The sequence below is a fragment of the Miniopterus natalensis genome, chromosome 1 (genome assembly GCF_054644295.1).
Source record: "Miniopterus natalensis isolate mMinNat1 chromosome 1, mMinNat1.hap1, whole genome shotgun sequence".
NCBI lineage: Eukaryota > Metazoa > Chordata > Mammalia > Chiroptera > Miniopteridae > Miniopterus > Miniopterus natalensis.
Window position 1 is genome coordinate 91,455,680 of NC_142081.1, and position 23,059 is coordinate 91,478,738.

At 41.6% G+C, this 23,059-nt stretch overlaps 1 protein-coding gene and 1 pseudogene across 5 annotated transcripts in view; both read left to right on the forward strand.

Annotated features, from left to right (window-relative positions):
- Positions 1 to 23,059, forward strand: part of CCNY (cyclin Y) — a 201,451-nt gene that overhangs the window by 79,518 nt on the left and 98,874 nt on the right. The gene's annotated exons all lie outside the window — the stretch shown is intronic.
- LOC107525063 (tetratricopeptide repeat protein 9A pseudogene) lies at positions 13,430 to 14,316 on the forward strand (annotated as a pseudogene).

Below are 23,059 nucleotides of genomic sequence, written 5' to 3' on the forward strand. Positions count from 1 at the left end.
GTAAACTTGCTGCCAGGATCCACAAGATAATATTTAAATAAAGCCACAGATTGATGGGTTGATGGATTCTGAACACAGCTGTAGAATTCCATGCTGAAACTGGGCTTTTCTGAAAATAACAATTAGGTGTAACCCTTCCCCTCTGGCCTCAGTCCTGCTGAGGTTGTGTTCCCTGAGGCATCTCAAGTAAGCCAACAACTATAAGACTGGTACCCAGCCCCTCTGTGCTTTTTCATGTTCCTGTAGTGTTACAGAATGTGGTCTGGCAGGTAACCTCAGGGCTATTATAACCTCTCTGGCCTCCAGGCTTGTGTTTGGAAGATGATAGTGCAGCTTTTCATGGTATCATGGTATCACATTTAAATGTTGTGCTACATAATAAGCTATATTTGTAGAATCTCAGTTGACTGAGGCTATAGTAAAATAGACTATATGAAAGCAGACATTTCGGAGTGCTTACATGAACGTCAGTCTCTGTGCCACTTCAGTGTTCAGAGTGAAAGTGTTATCGGAAAATTGCACGAGTAGAACTGTCGTTGGAAAATCAAACTTCCCCATCGCTCATGGGAGTGGAGTTCTTGTGATACCTTTAGAAAAGGAATTTTCTAAGATTTGTGTGGGAGAATGAGATATGGTAAAAAACTTTGTGTGGAGTTATATTCCTTGGGTTCCAAAGCTTCCAAAGTCTCAAGTCTTTAGACCAGCCCTAAAGAGGGGAAGCTGTGGGTTCAGCAGAGCCAAAAGCAAGGCTAGTGTCTAGAGCTTCTGTTCCATGGTGCAGCCGGATCCAGTACAGTCAGTCCAGATTTAGTCCGTTAATCTATTGTGTGGGTCGCACATGGCTGTGGGCCACATGGGCGCAGTGGGGCGCACCCCCTGCAAAAGAAGTCACAAGAGGGCCAGGGGGCCAAAGGCCAAGTGAATGGCTCCTTTGTTTAGAAGTTTAAATATTCAGGTTTCACACCCTTGAAGTGGCTGCACTTGTTCTGGCTACTGACCCTCGCTCCCAGGTGTGACTGACAGGTAGGCATCTTACCTTCTCACTCAGATCTTACTGGGCATGCATCCAAACTGCCTTTGTCCAGTTATTTCCTCCATCAATCAGCAGGGAACATACTTGGAGAGTGCTAAACTACAGCTTTCTAGCAAAAGCTGTACAGATGGCGTGCCTACATTATCTAGCCTTCTCTTTACTCCTTTCCTGTTAAATAGTAACCAGATTATTATAATGGTATCAGAACTCTCATGCTAGTGAGAGTGGAGTTTCCCTTTCCCCACTGGGAGCTGGAGGTTGGGCTCTTGTGATCTTGAGAAAAAGAATTTTCTAAGGCTCGCACCGGAGAATGAGTGATTTTTATTTGCATGAAGTTACATCGCTTGGTTTCCAAAGTCCCATATCCCTTAAACTAGTCCTGGAATATGTGCATCTGGGGGTTCAGCTTTCTGGCAAAGCTGTACAAATGGTATGCCTATATTATCTGGCCTTCCTTTACTCCTTTCCTGTTAATAACTGGATTAATTACAAGAGTATCAGTAGTATTGGCAGAGTAGTTGTGGTCTTGTACTGACAAGTAGTTTGCCTCCCAAACTCAGCTGTGTTGCTTGGTGAATTTATGAAGGATGTTTTGGGTGAAGGCATTGAAGACTTCTTATAACATGAGTATGTACAACTCGGCATTTGTGTTTCTGGATCGAGCTTTAAGGTTTAATGACCTTGCTCTCCTTGTGATCATGGCTGATGACGCATTGGGAGGAATGTTTGTTCTCTTTTCATATATAAATAATTTCCCAACTGAAAGGCTCTTTATTAATTTTTTATTGCTGCCATAACACATCACTACATGTAATGGCTTAAAACAATTTAAATGTATTATTTTTCAGTTCTTTGGTTCAGAAGTCTGACATGTGTACCACTAGACTAAAATCAAGGGGTCATCAGTACTTTATGGAAATGCTAGGGGTGAATCCTGTTCCTTTGCCGTTCTCAGCTACATTCCTTGGCTTGTGGCCCCCCTCCCCTCAATCTGTGAAGCCAGCAACCTAGCATCTCTTGACTGCTTGACATCTTACCTTTCTCTTCTGCCTTTCTTTTCCACTTTTAAGTGGATTATATTGGGCCCACCTGATAATCTAGGATCATTTTCCTATTTTAAAGTCATTGGATTGCAGCCTTAATTCTATCTGCAACTTTAATTCCCCTTTGTAAGGTAACATATTCACAGGGATTAGGACGTTCACATATTTCGGGCCATTATTCTGTTCTTTCTGTGTTTCCCTAGAACCCTGATCTGTACCAAGTTATATAGAAGTCATCTATTTATATATATATTTCACTCCTGCTAAATTTTACAAACTTCCCAAAGGTAGGTACTCTGTTTCATGTTTGAATTCCCAGCATTACTACAGCACCTGATGCACAGATAGGGTGCTTGATGAGTGTTTTCTGAGCTCTGATTTTATTTATGAACAAAGTAAGAGCTAGAGAATTGTCACTTTTATAGCAAAGCAGAGAACTCAAAAACCCTTTTATCATTTAACTTCCATAAAGCCATTAAAAGCAAGGCTCAGTGTGTGCAGTAAGAATGCATTATTGTTGCCATCTCTCATAAAGGCATCATTGGATAGTCAGCTCAGCATTTAGAAAATGGGAAATCTCATACCAAACATTCATTGGCTTGCTTTTAACTATACTTTCAAATTGTAGAGAATTATCAGATTCTGTTTGTACAAAATATAGCGTATAAATTAAATCAGCACAATAGCAGAATTTGATCTTGCTTTATCTTATGTTTGAATATAGATAAACTCTTATCAGTTAATTTTGACTTTATTTAAATGCCCTTTGTGATGCCTTTCAGTGATTAATTAGTAGGAGATAAACCAAGAATGGAGAGACACCTAAAAAAACTTGTCCAGGATGCCTGGTGAGCCAGTAGACAGTATCCCCACCCCAGGAGCAGGAATGCTTAAAAACTCCCACACTTTATTGCAAGATTTGCACACATTCTGGTGGTTTTAAAATAGAATTGCCCATCTGTTGCATGCGTTTTGGTATTTGAATTTTTTTAATTTTAATTTTTTATCAAAGCCAGTCCTCATGAAAACAACAGCCTTCCGTCCTTCCCTCCGCCCCTCCCTCCCTTCCTTCCGTTTTTACTGATTTATAGAGAGAGAGGAAGGGAGAGGGATAGAGAGAGAGAAACATTGATGAGAGAGAAACATCATCGATCGGCTGCCTCCTGCATGTCTCGTTCTGGGGATCGAGCCCAAAACCCCGTCATGTGTCCTGACTGGGAATTCAACCCATGACCTCTTGGTTCCTGGGTCAGTGCTCAATCACTGAGCCATACTGGCTGGGCAACAGGCTTTCTTACGTTTTTATTTAAATGCTGGTTGCTTTGAGGATGTGCTCACATATTGGTTTTGGCGTGAGCTAAATGCAGACAGCTGTAAGCTAATGAAAGAGCTCCCTTCCTTCTGCCTTACTTCAGAGCTGTTGTAACTTTCTTGGCCCTTGTGTTTCAGTCTCATTTCTCTCTGCTTCCCCACACATGCCCAAGGCAGGCCTGTCCTTCCTTCTGTGTTCCCTAGCCCAGCATGCCTACCAAATACATCTCAGCCCCTCAGGGCCTTCATAGTGGTAATATGTCACAGGCCAGTGTTTTCAAACTATTAAATTTTTTGAAGTATTGGAACTCCTCCTTCATTTTTTTAAAAGACATCTTATACAGATTCTCAAGATCTAGTACATAAAATGGAATAAAGTAGAACTGCTCAGGTTGATTCTGAATGGGAACCCAGAACCTTCTCTGCTCAGGGGTGGGGCCTCAGCCCAAGTATCTACATACCTCTTTGGAATACAGAACCCAGTTGAAAAATTGTTAGCAAGAGTGGAAAGAGCACAGACGCCACCACTTAGTAGATGTGTGACTTCAAGCATGTCACCCTAGTTTTAAGTGTTGTCAACTTTAAAATGGGAATAGTAATACCTACCTCACTAGGTGGTTTAGGATTAGATGAGATTATGCTTGTGAAGAGCCTGTGATCTAGCAGGTTTTCAATAAATGTTAGCTTCAGTTGTTGATTTGGAGATTCTCCTCCATGTTGCTGTTTTCTTCTTCCTTCCTCACCCTGCCCCACCCCTCATTGTCCTCTTTCTCCTCTCCCAGCCCCTCCTCTTCCCTTTCTAGTCCTGTTTTTATTTGCCAGTCCTTCATGGCCCAACTTTCTCCATGACCATCTCGTTGCCTGTTACTAGTCACATGAATGTCAGCCTTTTCTAAAATTTCTATAACATTTATTACATGTACCATTAAAATGTTTTCAAAATGACATGTTTTGTATTTATAAAAGTAATAATTGTTTATTGCAGAAAATTTAGAAAATGTGTATAAGACCAGAAGAAAATATAACTATAAGATCTTTCAAGAAAGGAGCTTTCTCTTTTTTTTTCCTGATATGTAAATATAGTGGGAAACCCCACTGCATATTTAGTCATACTTTCTGATAGATTAACCCTATTAATTTTAAGTTTATGGTGTTTTATTTGCTAACTTGAAAGAAATTTTGATTTTTGTGGTAAAGGAGGAAAAGGTGTCTCCCATGAAATTATGAACAAAGTCTAGGGGAAGGTGCAGTTCTGGGTGTTGTGAAGGATACAAAGCAGCCTAAGACTGAATCCCTGTCTTCAAGGAGCTTATAATTCAGATTGAGCTAAACACTTTAAAAATAATATAGAAAGTGCTACAGCTAGAATGTTCTGTGGGTTTATCAAGGTTGAGGAGATCAGGTCCAGTTTGAGGTCTGGGAAGGCTTCAAAAGGTACAAACCAGATCTTGTAGCGAGTTAGGATTTTGATAGATGCCAAAGGAGAGGGGCACATTCTGACAGAGGAAAGGCGAGGGGACAGAAAAGTGCAAGATGTACTTAGGTGGGTCTTTTTAGAAGAGCAGAGGAGGTGAGCAAGACCTGAAATCCCAGTTGATCCTGCAGCACTGTGGAGTCTCTACAGAGTTGTGAGTGAAGAAGTGAGATGACCAGTGATGTGACTGATGGGGAAGCATGTGGGACACAGTGGCCACCACAAAACCTAGTCCAGGTATTTGGAGTTCAGTTCCATTTCTCTCCCCTGTTGCAGTACTTTTGACACCTATCACAATAGTCCTTGAATAAAGTCTTTCTTACTGTTTTAGCACTTATCAGAATGATTTTTTTTGTTTAACATGGGCCTAGCAGGGGCATGTTCTAATAAATGCATTACAAATTGAATTGGCTTGTGGCAGGAAGAGATGATGATCAAATAGCAGTATTTTCTTCCCTACTGTCTTGGGCTTTTTACTGGCATTGTCATGAGTGGTGTCCTATGCCTTTATTGATTCAGAGAGAAATCATGGCCTTTCTCCTTGTGGAAGCATGTCTGTAAGCTGGTGTGAATTGGTTCTATTTAGAACTTCTGCTTCCTACCTTGCATTTTTCCTTTCCATTTATTTTCTACTTTCTCTGCACTTGTGGCATAGGGACACCTCCCTTGCTTACAGGTTGTTTGGGTAGAGTTTTTGTAGTGAGTAGTATTGACCTGAAGGCCTCATACAGCTAGTTTATGCCTCCCTGATATTTTTCTTGTATCTTTTCCCCTCTGGTTTTCAAGCTGTTCTCTATGAAGAAACAGCTGACCAGGTAAGCTCAGGCTTTAGAGATTATTTGTGGCTATTAAACTTCCAGGTTATTTCTCCAGCTTCTGAGTGTGTTGTAAAGGCTTCATTTGGTGAGGAAAGTCAGAAGGGAAAGTGGTGACTGATGTGCATGTTGACATTAAAAAAACAGTTTGTACTGAGGCAGGGTTATGGGTAGAATGAGTGAGTTGAATTTTTTTTTTGGCAAAACTTTGAACTTGCTACTTCACTTTCCAGTGCTCAGTATGACTTGCATATTATCTTCTTTAATCAATGCTGGGACATAGATGACTTATGGTAGTAGGTGCATCTCCTACCTTCCCCAAGAGGTGTGAAGCTTTGTCTAGGAATGATCTTCAGGACTGTGGTAGTCCCTAAAGATCCATCTGCTTGCTTTCAGATTTCTCTGCTACTAATTTTTTTTTTTTTAATTTTATTATTGTTTAAAATATTACAGATGTCCCTTTTTCTCCCCAATGACCCGTTCCACCCCGTTCCTTCCCCCTCCCCAGTCCCTCTCCCCACCATTGTCCATGTCCTTGGGTTGTGTATATATGCACATAAATTCTTTGGTTACTCTCTCCCCCTCCACCCACCCGCCCTCCTCCATCCCTCTGACATTCATCAGTCTCATCTATGCTTCCATGTCATTGAATCTATTCTGTTCATCAGTTTATTAAGTTCTTTAGATTCCAGGTATAAGCGAGATCATGTGATATTTGTCTTTCGCTTCCTGGCTTATTTCACTTAGCATAATATTCTCCAGGTCCATCCATACTGTCCCAAAGGGTACGAGATTCTTCTTCTTTACAGCTGTATAATATTCCATGGTGTAAATGCCCCACAGCTTTTTTATCCACTCATCTACTAATGGGCACTTGGGCTGTTTCCAGATCTTAGCTATTGTAAACTGTGCTGCTATGAACATCGGGGTACATAGATCCTTTCTGATGAATGTTTCAGGATTCTTAGGATACATTCCTAGGAGTGGAATCACTGGGTCAAACGGCAGCTCCATTTTTAATTTTTTGAGGAACCTCCATACTGTTTTCCATAGTGGCTGCACCAGTCTGCATTCCCACCAGCAGTGTACTAGGGTTCCCCTTTCTCCACATCCTCGCCAGCACATGTCCTTTGTTGATTTGTTGATGGCAGCCATTCTGACAGGTGTGAAGTGATACCTCATTGTGATTTTAATTTGCATCTCTCTGATGATTATCGAAGTCGAGCATTTTCTCATGTGTCTCTTGGCCATCCGTATGTCCTCTTTGGAGAAGTGTCTATTTAAGTCCTTTGCCCATTTCTTAATTGAGTTGTTTGTCTTCCTCTTGCTGAGTGCTATGAGTTCTTTGTACACTTTGGAAATTAGCCCCTTATCAGATTCATCCTTGGCAAATATGTTTTCCCAGACTGTGGGGTTCCTTTGTATTCTGAGGCTGTTTTCTTTTGCTGTGCAGAAGCTTTTTAGTTTGATGTAGTCCCATATGTTTATTTTTTCCTTTGTTTCTCTTGCCCTAGGTGTTGTATCAGTGAAAATTCCACTACATGGGATGTCTGTGACTTTACTGCCTATGTTTTCTTCCAGGATTTTTATGGTTTCATGACTTACATTTAAGTCTTTTATCCATTTTGAGTTTATTTTTGTGTATGGTGAAAGTTGGTGGTCTAGTTTCATTTTTTTGCATGTATCTGTCCAATTTTCCCAGCACCACTTATTGAAGAGACTGTCTTTACTCCATTGGATACTCTTGCCTCCTTTGTCAAATATTAACTGACCATAGTGGCGTGGGTCTATTTCTGGGGTCTCTGTTCTGTTCCATTGATCTATAAGCCTGTTGTTGTACCAATACCAGGCCGTTTTGATTACAGTGGCTTTGTGATACAGTTTGCAGTCTGGTAATGTGATCCCTCCCACTCTGTTCTTTTTTCTCAAGATGGCTGCAGCTATTCGGGGTCTTTTTTGGTTCCATATAAATTTTCGAAATGTTTGTTCTAGGTCTGTGAAATATGCTGTTGGTATTTTCATAGGAATTGCATTAAATTTATAAATTGCTTTGGGTAGTATAGACATTTTAATGATATTAATTCTTCCAATCCATGAGCATGGTATCTTCTTCCACTTGTTTAAATCTTCCTCTATTTCTTTTTTCAGTGTCACGTAGTTTTCTGAGTACAGGTCTTTTACATCCTTGGTTAAGTTTATCCCTAGGTATCTTATTTTTTTAGTTGCAGTGGTAAATGGTATTGCTTTTTTAGTTTCTCTCTCTGAAAGTTCATTGTTGGTGTATAAGAATGCTATTGATTTCCAGATGTTGATTTTGTATCCAGCTACCTTGCCAAATTCGTTTATCAAATCTAGTAGTACTTTGATGGAGTCTTTAGGGTTTTCTATGTACAATATCATGTCATCTGCAAATAATGACAGTTTTACTTCCTTCTTTCCAATTTGGATACCTTTTATGTTTTTTTGCTACTAATTTAAAGTTTTAGTTTGTTAATTTCCTTCACTTTGAGAAGCCTGAGAGGAGTAATTTATAAAGGTGAGAATGCTGAAATACAAGAAATTATCCAAACTCCTATGATTAAAATAACATTTGCATTTTTGTGTCTGTAAAAAAATTGCACACTGTGAAAATCCTAATATTTGTGATTTAAATTATTTGACAGAAGCGTTGATTTTATTGCAGATTTGAATAGTTCACATTTGCTAAAAACAAAAATTATTTTGGGGTGGCCTCTGTGTTTGATTGGTTTAATAATCGAATCTTACTTTTAAATCCTCACCTGAGGACATGCTTTTATTGATTTTAGAGAGAGAAGAAGGGAGAGGGAGAGAGGAAGGTGGGGGGAGAAAGAAAGAGAGGAACATTGGTGTGAGAGTGAAACATCGATTGGTTGCCTTCCTGTACGTTCCGTGACGGGGGATCAAACCTGAAACCTAGTATGATCCCCCATCAGGAATCGAATCTGTGACCTCTCTGTATATGGGATGATACTCCAATCAACTGAGCCACACTAGCCAGGGCAAGAATCAGATCTTAAATTGAAATACACCCGATCACTTTGCCACATTCCAGTCACTGCAGTTGGTTCTCAGTGGGATTGATCTTTTTGGTGTGATCTCACACAGACCCTTGTTAATATTTGAAATATCCATGATCTCTTGTGTCTTTTAGTCAAGGATTTTTGTCTGTTTTGACTTTAAGTCAGGGTTCTCATTTCTAACTTAACCTCAGTTTTGAGAGGCCTCCTGATCACAGTGCTCTCTATAAAATCACAGAGCCAGAATACATTCTGTCACAGGACTGTTGATTAAACACTGATTCTGTGCCTTAGAAAATGAAATGTTATAAACTCACTCTGAGGCCTCCTCTTTCTTTTTTTAAAACTGATTTTAGAGAGAAAGGAAGGGAGAGGATGAGAGAGAGAAACATCAATGTGTGAGAGAGAAATATTGATCGGTTGCCTTCCGTATACACCTGTGGTAAAATACACATAACATTTACCATCTTAACCATTTTTAAAGTGTACAGTTCAGTGGTATGAAATACATTCACATTGTTGTGCAAACCATCATCACCATATATCTGTTACCAAACCCCAGTATTTGATCCTTCTGCCTTCATGTACTGGCCAAAAGAAATGCATGAGCAGGTGTGCCGGAGCCCGCCGGCACAGTTGAATGGTCCCGAGAGTAGGGGTGAAGATGGAGAAAAGACAGACACAAAAAAGATGGGATCGGGAGGACTGCAGCTCGTGAGGGCTGCAGCCCCGAGTTTATTTTCCAAGCTCAATTTATACCAGCGCTGTTGTTTTTGCTGAATAGCACCCCGCCCCGCGTTTCTTCCCCTTGCCCAATACAAAGTAGTTCTTTCCAGTCTGCACAAACACACTTTCAGCATAAACATCCTGCCTCCTGCAGGAGCTCAGACCTTGGTTAACTATCTTTGTCTCCGCTTCTAATGGGAACTTTTTGGGAAGGATTGAGTCCTTGGCTTGGTATGTGGCTTGACTGTCCCTTAACCCTTCAGGCCAGGGCCAGCTTCCTAAAAAGCCTTTCTAGAATTTAAGGCCACAAACTAAATTAGTATTGCCTTGGTGCCTCAAGGTCTGGGTCAGGGAGCAGGAGAGCACATCTGCAGCTCACCCAGGCAGCTCCTCTGTGCCTGGGGCCACAGCAGCTCACCCACATCTCCCTGGGAGCAGGGGAGCACATCTGCAGCTCACCCAGGCACTGTGCCTAGGGCCACAGCACCTTACCCACATCTCCCTGGGAGCAGGGGAGCACATCTGCAGCTCACCCAGGCAGCTCCTCCGTGCCTGGGGCCACAACGGCTCCCCACACAGGTGTTTGCAGTGTAGAAAGGAAGTAGTTTATTATAGAATTGCTCAGTCACAAGTGCTGGGAGCTCATGGGTTGAAAGACCCGAGTTCCAAATGGTGTGTAGGTTATAGATTATAAAAGGCAAAATCACAGGACATTGTGGGTTAGGGGTTTTGGGGTCGTCTGGGAAGCTGATTCGTCAGAGGTGTGAGGTAATGGTATTAAATAATTTTTTCAGGTCTTGAGGATAGCTCTGCTCTCGCATTCCTCGTCAGGGCCCATGGTAAAGTAGCCCAGGGTCATTCCATTTTAGAGCTCAGGAGCTGAAACATAACTTAGGTCAAGATGATGTTATTTTTTGCCTGCCAGAAGTCTAAATCTTGTGACCATGAATTAGGTCTGGGCTATTGTCTTCTGCTTCTTCAGAGGTCCCTGGCTATCCAGGGGAAAAGCTAGGTCTTGAGGGGTGTAGAGAGAGGTAAAAAAAAGATTTCTAAAGCTATAGTCACAAATCACATCAAAATCCTAAGGACCCTCAGTAGTTTCACGTCCCCATAACTTTTTTTGTCTTGTAAAACTTAAACTCTGTACACAGTAAACAATAACTTCCCGTTCTCCCTTTCCCCTAGCTCCTGCAACCACCATTATACTTTCTATCTTTATGACTTTGACTAGTCTAAGCACACCATATAAGTGGAATCATACATTATATATCATTTTGTGAGTGGCTTATTTTACTTAATGTTCTTAAGGCTCACCTATGGTGTAGCATACTGCAGAATTTTCTTTTTAAAAAAACAATATATTATTACAGATTTTAAAGAGAGAGAGGAAGGGAGAGAGAGATAGAAACATCAATGAGAGAGAAAAACAGTGATTGGCTGCCTCATGCAGCCTCCTACTGGGGATCGAGCCTGCAACCTGGGCATGTGCCCTGACTGGGAATTGAACTGGCAACTTCTTGGTGCATGGGTCGATGCTCAACCACTGAGCAACACTGGCTGGGCAATGTTTTTTTTTGTTTGTTTTTTTTTAGGGCTGAATAATATTCCATTGTATGTATAGACCACATTTGCTGTTGATTCATATGTTGATGGACACTTGAGTTTCTACCATGTTTTAATTATTGCAAATAATGTACCTGTGAATATGGGCGTACAGGTAACTCTTTGAGACCCAACTTTCAATTCTTTTGGTTATATACCAGAAGAATTGCTGGATCCTATGGTAGTTCTTTTTTTAATGTTTTGAGGAACCTCCATACTGTTGCTCAGTGACTGTACCATTTTACATTCCTACCAATGGTGCACAAAGTTTCCGAATTCTCTGCATCCTTGCTATCCTAGTTTTTAAAAAAATCATTATTGTTGAAAGTATTATAGATGCCCCCCTCATTGACTCCCTTCTCTCCACCCCTGTCCTCCCCAAGCCTTCACCACACTATTGACTGTGTCTATATGTTATGCATACATGCATATAAGCTCTTTGATTAATCTCTTCCTGCCCCCCTCCCCTCCCTTCCCTCTGAGAATTGTCAGTCTATTGCATGCTTGCATGTCTCTGGATCTATTTTGTTTGTCAGTTTATTTTGTTCATTAGATTCCATATATAAGTGAGATCCTGTGATATTTATCTTTCTCTGACTGGCTTATTTTACTTAGCATAATAATTTCCAGGTACCTCCATGTTGCCTTAAAGGGTAAGAGATTCTTTTTTATAGCTGCATAGTATTCCGTGGTAGAAATGTACCACAGCTTTTTTATTCACTCATCAACTGATGGGCACTTGGTCTGTGTCCAGATCTTCACTATTGTAAATAATGCTGTTTTGAACATAGGGCTGCATACATTCTTTCTGATTGGTGTTTCAGGCTTCTTAGGATATATTCCTAGAAGTGGGATCACTGGGTCAAATGGCAGTTCCATTTTTAATTTTTTGAGGAAACCACACTGTTTTCCACAGTGGTACTATCAGTCTGCATTCCCACCAGCAGTGTGCTAGGGTTCCTTTTTCTCCACATGCTTGCCAGTGCTTGTTGTTTGTTGATTTATTGATGGTAGCCGTTCTGGCAGGTATGAGGTAATACCTCATTGTAGTTTTAATTTGCATCTCTCTGATGAACAGTGGCATTAAGCATTTTTTTCATATGTCTCTTGGCCATTTGTATGTCCTATTTGGAGAAGTGTCTATTTAGGTCTTCTGCCCATTTTTAAATTGTCTTTCTTTTGTTGAATTGTTGAGTACTTTATATATTTTGAAAATTAACCCCTTATCAGATGGGTCCTTGGCAAATATGTTCTCCCATACAATGGGTTCTCTTTTCATTTGCTGTGCAGAAGCTTTTTATTTTGATGTAGTCCCATTTGTTTATTTTTTTCCTTTTGTTTCTCTTGCTCTAGGAGATGTATCAGTGAAAATTCTACTACATGTGATGTCTGATATTTTGCTGTCTACATTTTCATCTAGGATGTTTATGATTTCATGACTTACGTTTAAGTCTTATCCATTTTGAGCTTATCCTTTTTTTTTTTTTTTTTTAAATCTTCACCTGAGGATATTTTTTTCCATTGAGAGAGTGAAAGGGAGAGAGAAAGAGAGAGAGAAACATTGCTTTGAGAAGTGTCTATTTGGAGAAGGCAACCAAATCAATTGGTTGCCTCCCACACGTGCCCTGACCAGAGCTGGGGATCGAGCCTTCAAGTTCATGTTGGTGTAGTTCCCATTGTTTCTTGTAGTTCTTAGTAAGTTCCTTGTAGTTCTAAGTTTCTTTAGCATCATTATAACTATTACTCTTAATTCCATGTCTGACAAATTGTTTGCCTCTATTTCATTTAGCTCTTTTTCTGGAGATTTCTCCTTTTCTTTCATTTGGGGGTTGTTTCTTTAGCTCCCCGTTTTAGCTGTATTTTTGTGTTTCTATGTGTTAGATAGAACTGCTATGACTCCCAGTCTTTGTGGGCTGACTTTGTATAATAAGTGTCTTGTGGGATCCAATTTTGCCGTCTCCTTGATCTCCTAAGCTGGATGCTCTAGGAATGTCCCTTGTGTGGGTTATTTGGGCTCTCCTGGTGTAACTGGGTCTTGATTGTTGTTGTCCCATTCATGGGTGGTATCTCATCTCAAGCTCACTGACCAGGAGGCTCAACACCAAACATGTCATGCGAGCTGATGTACAGGTGCTGACAGATCAAAGTAAGAAACAAAACAAAAACATGTAAAAAATCCCGACAACAAGAAAACAACTATAAAAGAAATGAGAATTTGGAAAGAGAATGAGGATAATAAAAGGAAGAAAGGAAAAAGAATACAAGAAGAAAAAAAGGAATAAAAAATAATGTGAGGAGGAGGAAGAGAGAGCAGCCTCCTTCAACTGGTGAGGAGAATGGAAGTGTGGGGCAACAGACTGCCATGAGGTGTCATGGCTGTGGCCAAACTTGCCAGACGCATGTCAGGTGCCCACGGCTTTTAAATCCACAATGGCATAGTGGTGATGTGCTGATGGCAGTATGCATAGGGCACTGGGCAGTGGCTGAATGGAGAGGAAGGGCTTGGCAGCTGTGACCAATGGGAACCCAAGCCTATCAGTTGCTGGCGAGGTGCAACGGCCTCTGCCACAGTTATGCATCCCTGGAGGCAGCACAGGGGCTCCAGCATGTGGCCAGCTGGGGTGGTAGCCCAGTCTGCCTGCCCTGTTCATCTAGGGTGTACAGAGTTCAAGAGCTAAGGCTTGCAGTGCTACGAGGACAAGAAATTCCATGAAGCCATCGGCAAATATCACCAGTCATTGCTGGAGCTGAAGTGGCTGCTGCTGGCCCCTGGGAAAGGGAGTTGAATTCCTGTATGACCTCTCCAGCCAGGACCCCCAACCCTGGCTGCCTCTTGGAAGAGCACAGCAAGACCATGGGAGCCATTGAGATTGACTGCAAGACTCTGGAAGCCATTGAGATTGACTGCTACAATAGCCTGGCAGCCTTCCTGCTCCAGGCTGAGCTGGTAGACTATGAACGAGTTAAGGAGTATTACCTCAACGTCCTGAGGAAGGAAGGGGAGAACTTCAAGGCTCTTTATTGGCCTTATGTGGCCTTCTACCACCTTGGGGACTGTGACAAAGCACTCTACTACCTGAAAGAAACAAGGACCTGACAGCTAACAGACATCAACATGATTTGGTATATCCAGATGATGGAGATGAAGCTTAGCCAATGCTCTCAGAGAGAGAAGGAAGCCATGTAACTACAACACCTCTCTAGAGATGCACTTGTACCTGACCCTGGACTTCTAGGCATCCCCTGCTGGAGAGCCCCCCCTGGATTCTGTTCCTTTCTCCTGACTTCTTCCATCAGCCTCCCTCCCCCTCGCCATCTCTTCTTCCTGTTGCCCCTCAACTCTGTCTACTCCCAATGTGGAAAGAAGGAGATGCAAATTTAGAATCTGTTGGGTTGCCACAACAATGGATATATCTTCTTTTCTAATAGATCAGCCACTGAGAGGGACCTAACTTGTGCTGGGATAGCTGGGGAGGAGGACTCTCACAGGCCAGGAATTCCTGGGCTTCTGACAGGCAGAGCTTGGCAGGTATACCATCCATCCCAAAAGCAACAGACACGGAGCCCACAGCTGGACCCTCCACACCTTTCTGATGGACCAGAGTATCTCAAGGCAGCTGTGACAAATCCGGGGACTAAACAAACACCAGAAGCACTGATTAAGCTAGGAGAGATATTTCCCCACCCCTAACCCCAGTAACCTCAACCCTTGCCTCCCTCCCTCCTAGCTTGTACTTTGTGCTTTTTTCTCTTCCCCTTAGAGATCTGAGACTGTTGGGATTCACTTGCCATTGAAGGCCAGTCTCAGTGCCCTGTGTTGACCACATATACCATTCTCCTATTCCCCACAGCAGGCAGCAGTGACAGCAGTAGGGCAGGGTAAAGTAGGCCAAGGGTTGACCATGTAGGTGATGTGGGGAGGGAGAGATGACATCTAGGGGAGAGAGCATTGTATAGACTAGGGGACTGAACTGTGGACTAATTAAGTGTAAATAAAAATAAATTAACAGGTAAGAAAAAAATGTGAAAGGAAAGAAGGGGTAGAAAAAATAAGACTGAAAATAGGAAAAGAAATACAGTAAAAAAAATATTAAGAAGGAAAAAAGAGATAGAAGAAAAAAATTTAGAAAAGGGAAAAAGAACGAAAGAGGAAAATAAAAGAAGAGAAAATAAGAGATGTGAAAGAAAAAAAGAAAAAATATTAAAGCAATAAAAAAGAAAATAATGAAAAACAAAAACAAAGTGGAATTCTTCTTGGCAGAGTTTAGTGCCTGCTGAGATCTCCCTTTAGATCCTGCTGTTAAATTGTCTGAGGCTGATTGTTTTGTGTGCTGATTCTGGGCCTCCCAGGAGGTACTTTGGTGCTAGCCAGTGCTGGAAGATGTCCACATTTGCTCTTGGCAGCCTGTTTGAAGCTTGAAGCCATCCAGTTTGTGGCTGCCTCTACTAGGCTTGGCTGCACACAGGAGGAACCACGCTGTGCTGTAAGGCTGGCTTTTTAGCAGCATGCGGCCAGGGGCAGGTCAGAAAAGTACCAAGACACCTCGAGATCTGCCTCCACCTACTTCTGCCTGCTGGCCAGCCTTCAGACTTAGTCACTGAAAAGGCTGTTTCTGAAAGGGCTTGTGGTAGAATAGGGATGATGGCTCCTCTGGATCTCCTGTGAGGGGGAGGTGCCAGTCAAATTTCAGGAAAGATGGTGGATGTTTTCCTGGTTCCAGAGCCACCATCTGATTCTGTCCTGTAATATTTCCCTGACCTTGGCAGGGCAGAGACCCTGGTAGGCAGGCCGGTGGTGCTTGCTGGAAGCCAGGAGTTTCTATCAGCTCCTGTGAGGGAGAAGCACCAATCAGGTTCCCTGGGAAGTATGGGAAATGGCCCTGTCCAGAAGCCAGTTACTGATGCCCCCTGAGACTGCCCAGACTAGTAGGCCTGATCTCTGCTGCTGCCTCCTCAGCAGGGGTCAAGATGTAGGGTGGAGTGAATGAGATTCCAGAGAGTGGTGTAAGTGGGATCCCAGAGGGTGGGGCAAGCTATATCCTTGAGGTTGGGATAATTACCTTTCCCCAGACTGCTGCTGCTGGGAGGGTCTTGTGCCTCTCAGGAAAAATGGCTGCTGCAATATTGGGGGAAATACTGCCCACCCAGACTCTCTTCAGGCAACTCTCTTCACCCAGCCAGCCCCACCCAGACTCTCTTCAGGTGACTCTAGACCACACCACCCTGCCTCTGTCAAAGCCCAGGGTGAGTGGCTGAGAATGAAAATCTTGTGCTCTGTGCCTTGAACAGAAAAGTGATTTCTCTCTGCAAGCTCCATCTCTCTCTGGTGGATGAAAGACTCACCGCCTGTCAGCGCTGGATATTAAGTGGGTGGCTGTTCCCAGTTCTGGTGTTCCAGGCTGTGAAGCCCAGCCTGGGGTCCAGGCCTCACTCCTCACGTGAGGAACCTCTCTGCCTGCCCTCCGACAGCTGAGATATCACTCTGCAACCTCATCCTGCTCCCCATGTGGGAGCCCAGCCAGCCCCTCTCTTGATCCCACCCTTTCAGTGTTGAGGTAGTTTCTGCCCTTCCTTGTTTGTAAGTCTCCTTTTCAGCTAGTCGTCGCTTGGTAATTCAGGGTGAATGTTCCTAATTTAGTTTTATTTCCAGTTTGGTTCTGGGAAGAAGTGCAAGAAAGATCTACCTACTCTGTCGCCATCTTGAAACTTCCCTAAAATGTCCATTTTTAGTTTTATATGTGGTATGATATGATGAAACTGGGTTTGAAATTCCAAAATCCATGATGGTGCTATGTCTTACTGGCCCTGTGTCTTCAGGCAAAGACTATTATGACAGGTGATGGCACATTTTACCTCTCTAAGCCTAAGTATCTGTTTGTAAAATGAGGATAAAAATACCTCCCTTTATAGGGTTGTTTTACCTAGTTGCATGAGAACTTTATTAACGTCTATACACAAAACAGTTCAACACAGACCCTATCTATGTTACAATTTTGTGCAAAGGAAAGGTAAATTGATAGGAAGTGAGGACAAAAGAGGTTCTCATATGAGCAAAGTGCATGAGTTTTCCTTTCTTTGTATCCTTACCAGAGGATATGTTTATTGACTTAGAGAGGAAGGAGGAGAGACAGACAGACAGAAGCATTGATGTGAGAGACAAACATTGGTGGCCTCCCATATGTGCCTTGATGGGGATCAAACTCGCAACCTAAATATGTGCCCTGAGCAGGAATTGAACCTACAAACATTTTGGTGTTCAGGACGATGCTCCAATCATCTGAGCCATCTGGCCATGGCTAAAGTGCATGAATTTTTTTAAAGCAGATACTTAGGTTACAAACATTGTGCTGTGTCCCTTGAACAGAAAACATTTCTGAGCATTTGAACATTTTTGAGCATTTGAAGTTTTTTGGAGATATTATAGCATTGCACATTGTAGAAGGGACTCTTGAATAAAATCATCCTATATGTGTTCCATACATGGATAAAAAGAATGGAATTGCCTGGCTGACGTGGCTCAGCGGTTGAGCATCAACCTATGATCCAGGAGATTGAAGTTCTATTCCCAAGTCAGGGCACATGCCTGGGTTGTGGGCTCGATCCCCAGCAGGGGGTGTTCAGGAAGCAGCCAATCAATGACTGTCTCTCATCATTGATGTTTCTCTCTCCCTCTCCCTTCCTCTCTGAAATCAATAAAAAAATATATATATATAAAAGAATTGAATAGTTTTGCATTTAAAAAAAAGATTTTTAAAACTTGAGTTTTAGAGAGAGAGGAAGGAAGAGGGAGAGAGAGAGAAAAAAACAAAACATCAATGTGAGAGCAAGACATTGATTGCTGCCTCCTGTATGACCACTAGCTAGGATCGAGCCTGCAACCTGGTCATGTAGCCTTGACCAGGAATCGAACCAGCAACCTTTTGGTGCACTGTAGGACTCCCAACAAACTGAGCCACACCAGCCGGGGCTAGTGTTGCTTTTTGTTGTTGTTGTTGTTTTTTGTTAAAGAAACAACTTTTCAGAAAGCTAAATATAATTATTCTCTGTGGGGTTTTTGGTGGTGTTTCTTACCACCTGTTTATAAGCACTATTGTCCTTTTTGCTTAGAAGAGAGTGGCTGCAGAAGGGTAGTATTGGGGGTTAGGAGTAAGAAAAGAGCGTTGGACTTTCCAGAAGTATGGCCTCTGCTTCCCTTTTCTACACACTGCTTAAAATTTATTTACCGTAGACATTCTGATTTTCTTGGAGAACATCATCTGCATTCCCTGTATCCAGATGATTCCCAAACATATATGTCTAGCCTTGGCCTTTTTCCTTAGCCCTAGACCAGGGATCAGCAGACTTTTTCTTAAAAGGATCACATGGTCTCTGTCTCAGCTACTCAGTGCTGCCACAGTACTGCAGAAAGAACCATTGACAAGGTGGAAATGAATAGGCCTGGCTGGGTATCAATAAAACTTGATTTACAGAAGAACCTGGGGCTATATTTGCCCATCCCTGCTCTACACCCTTACTTCCCGTGTCTCCTGCAGACATTTGTTTCCTAGATGTCCCAGAATAAACTTTGAGGTTACCAGTGTGCTAGACCCCTGTTCATGACATCCAGTTTTTGAACATTTGAATGTTAGAATATCTCCAGCAGCAGTGATACTATGGGAAGAAAGTAAGACTTAAAAAAAAGACATATATAGAGATCCTAGGCCACAGAAGTGCTAGATCCTGGAGCAGATCCCAAGGTCGAATGACATGTAATTGAGCACACTGGAACTCCAGTCCCTAGTTATCCTTACTTCTGATAAACATTACATACTTTTGGTAATAGCACTTGTCAATTATGCTACTAGAGAGAGCTTCTAATTTATAAGTTAAGATGAAATATGTCTAGATTTTCAGGTAGCATTGGTGTTTAGGACTTTTTCCCTGCATTATTTTGATTTGTTTTGTGTTCCCATGTAGTTATTTGAGGATGGTGCTCTTATTTCTGTTACTATATAGCTCTGGGATTGAGGCATTGAGAAATTATGGGAATTTTCTCCAGCCGAAGGTATTATGATTGCCAGTCCAGAGTGCATTCTATCTTCTTAGCAGCACCTCCCTGACAAGAGCCCATTTTCCGGAAATATAATGGTGGAATCTCTTAAAGAACTCAGTTGAAATGGATAACATGCATACAGATGATTTACTTGAGACTAACCCTGTAATATAAAATCAAAGATGATAAATGTTCATGACAAGGGGGGAATTTTCCTTTCCTCCTCTTTGTTAAAGAAAGGATATGTTAAAATTATACTGACTTAAATTGCTTGAAGTGTAAAATTTATGAAAATGTCAATTGCATAAAAGTTCTCCTTATACTAAAGGGACATAAATTCTAGTAGTAGAAGTTTAATATAAGAACTTAATTCTCATTTCCAAGTGCTAGAATTATAAAATAGTCTGAGTAAAAGCAGTATTCCATAAAATCTCATACTTTGAAAAATGGGCTTTTGTTCTCTTATCCCGTCTCTTTGCATGCATTTTTTCCTGTAGGGTGTATTGTGTTTTGAAGGTGGATGGAGTGGATGAGGGGGAGATACTGAAGCACTGACAGGTGTTTCGTTTGGCCTCTTCCTTTGGAGTATGGCTTGTTTTACCATGTTGCAGAATGGGGCCATTGTAACTGGAAAACAAGTTGGCTTTTAAACTGTTGTTAGCAAAGAAACGGAAATAGTCCTTTTTGAAATTACTTTCAGTTTGGAAGGGTCAGTGACAAGAAGAGTAAGACCTTTCCCAGATGTTATGTGTTTGTGACTTTATATAAGTGACACAGAGTTTCTTTTCCTTTGTATCCACATTGTGTATGCTTCTTGTTTTCTTAATGATAGTGCTCTATTAATATGAGTTTAGCTTAGAAATTGGGCTTTAAAATGGAAAAACGCAGTAAGTTATTAGCATAAAACTGGTTAATACTGGTATATCTTAAAGTGTAGATGCCTTTAATAAAGTTAATTTTTTACTAAAATATTTTACCTTTTGTCTCATAAAATAAAAGAGAATGTATTTCTCTGGAAAACAAATTTGGTTTTAGGATTTGAAGTGATCATAACTTAAGAGAATACCCAACCTTATAAAAGAACATATGAAACGGAATGTTTCCATTTAGTTTTAGATGGGAAATATATGAAGTGGTGAAATAGTTATAAAGATACTAGATTTTTAATAATAGTTTAATAGTCTGCGTAAAGCTGTAGTGAAAGGACCTAGGCATAACACATGGGATTACCCTACTTGACCAACAGAGAGCATTGGTATTGCTCCTGATGTGTAGGGTTATATGCTAGGGTCTGGCCTATGCAGACTTCAAAGTCAGGGCTTGTTGCCCTTCAAAGGTTTGCAGTGGTAAGTTGGTGGAATGGCTTTTATGTTTCAAGGTAGAGGCTAAATGTAAAATGGGCTGGGCTGTTTAGAATAAGTGCTGAGGACCTGTAGAGGAAGGAGTGCCTTCTAAGGTTTCTTGGAGTCAAGGTACTAGCTCAGAGTTGGGTGTAAGTAGAATAGAACTCAGGCAGGCATACAGAAGAAAGGAGGAAGGCTTTCCAGGCTAGAAAAACAGGGGGAACAAACCTGACGTAAAAATTGGTCTAGAGAAGGGCAGACTATGCTGCTAGATACCTGTCTTTATTAATAAAATTTTGTTGGAACAGAGCCACACCCATTGCTTATATCTAGTAGTTGCTATGGAAATTATGTGGTCCATAAAGCCTAAAATGTTTACTGTCTAGATCTTTGTGGGAAAAGTTTGCTGAACACTTGAGGATGGTTCATGAATATGTATATGAACTTGGTGGAAGTGGGAGATATGGATATATATAGGTAGTAGAAATAAATAAGGAACAATTGTAGGTAGCCTTGAATGTTAAGCTTAGAACTTAGAAGCAATGTGAGTCATTAAATGGACATAAAATTAATTCACAGTTTACTTGCCATTAATCATGATCAGGCTCATAGTGTGGTAAGAGAAAGGGCTTTATAATTAAAAGATGGCGAGATAATGTGACCAGAGATGTACATAAATTGCTTGGATAGGAGGGGCTTTGGTGTGACTTGGGAAGATGTACCCACACAAGACTTCACATTTGAACATAGTTTTAAAAGACAAACAGGAGTTTGCCTGAAGGATAAGAAGTTTTTAGTCAAGGCTAAACCATTTGAAGTACAGGGTTGTGAAACATGATGTATTGGGGAACAGGAGACATTGTCATGTTTGGAACCTATGGGGTATGAGTCATGAAGTTGGGAGGGGCCAAACAGAAATATCAGCCCTACTGATGATGGATGGTGAGAAACTGTAGGATGGGGTCATGATCTGATTTTGTGTTGTTCCCTCCCTTCATTTCATATATGTTTGTTTAAGTTTATTTATTTATTTATTTTGTACACATTGTTAGGTTTGTATCTTCAAAAGATAATCCTAATAAAGCAGTGTGGAGAGTGGATTTGGGGATGGAGGAGACAAAAGATAGAGAGATGAGTTAGAATATTGCAGTAGTCTGGGTGATAGATGATGAAGACTTAAATTAAGGTGCTAGAATTAATGATGGAAATGAGAAAGGATTTTCTAAATAAGGTTAAATAGGAGAATTGACTAGACTTGGATGTGTAACAGTAAAGATCGGGGAAATTTTTAAAATTTGTGCTTTGGATAACAAAGTCACCAGCAGTGCCATTTAACTAAGTTTGGAGTTAGGGGAAGAAGTGTGTTTTGGTGGTGGATGAGCTTATGCCTGGTGGTGGTTGACAGAATAGGTCTGGAAGTTAGTGGAAATGTGTGCCTTAGAAGATATAATTTGGCAGGTACTGGAAATAAACGGCTGAAATTTTAGGAGGAGATGAGTTTACCTAAGGAGGGTATCTCAAGCAGAGTCACATTCCAGTTAGAGCAGGGAGGGTGTCAGATTCTAGGAGGAATGCTGCTGTTCTGTACTCCTGCTTCCCTTCTCTCCACCCACAGCACACAATTCTAAATAACTACTGCTCTCTTCCACTGAGCCTGTGGGTCTTCAGAATGCTTATCAAGTGCATGCACCAGGAATTGTCAGGAGTTGGGGCAAAATGTAGAGGTAGAAAATTGCATGGAGAGACTGAGCATGGAAGCAGGAGTTGAATGCACATTCCTGCCAGATTGATGGAATATGGTTATGTTCCTGGAGAAATGGATTTCTCCATCCCTAGTGGGAGTGGGGTTCTTATAATAGCTCCAGAAAATGAGTTTTCTAAAACTTGCATGGGAGAGTAAATGATTTTTATTCGCATGAAATTGTATCCCTTGGGTTGTAAAGCTCCATTATCTTTTAAATCAGAGCTGGAAAATATTTAGTTGGGGCCCCAGCAGAGCCAAACGGAGAGCCAGTATCCAGAGTTTCCGTTCCAAGGTGGAGTTGAGGCAGATGTAGCATTCGGCTAGATTTAGTCCATCAGTCCATCATGTGGGTACCACATGGCTATTAGCCACGTGGGCAAATGAAGGGGAGTTGCTCCTCTTGCAACAGGAGTCTCAGGAGCACAGGCAAGCAGGAGAGGCAAGAGAGTGAACTTTCTTTGTTCAGGAGTTTAAATATTAAATCTTCCCATGCTTGCAGTGGCCACGCCTGTCCTGTCCAGTGACCTGCGCCCAGGTGTGACTGACATTACCTTTCCACGTCACCCAGACCTTACTGGGCACGTGTCTGTTGCCCAGTTCCTTCCCCCAGCGATCTCTGGGGAACAGACTCGGAGAATGTTAACTGCAGCTTCCTGGCAAAGCTGTATAAATGGCATGTGTATATTATCTAGTCTCCCCTTTATTCCTTTACTGTTATTTAATAACCAGGTTATTATAACGGTATCTGTTAGAGCTAAAATGTGTTGGTGGATTGGGGAACTAGGAAGATATTGATGACTTTGGTAAGAACATTTTCAGTTGAGAGAAAACAGAAGCTATGTTTGAGGCTATTTGGAGCAGAGAGGGGGAGCGGAGAGACTACTTTTCTAGATGCTTG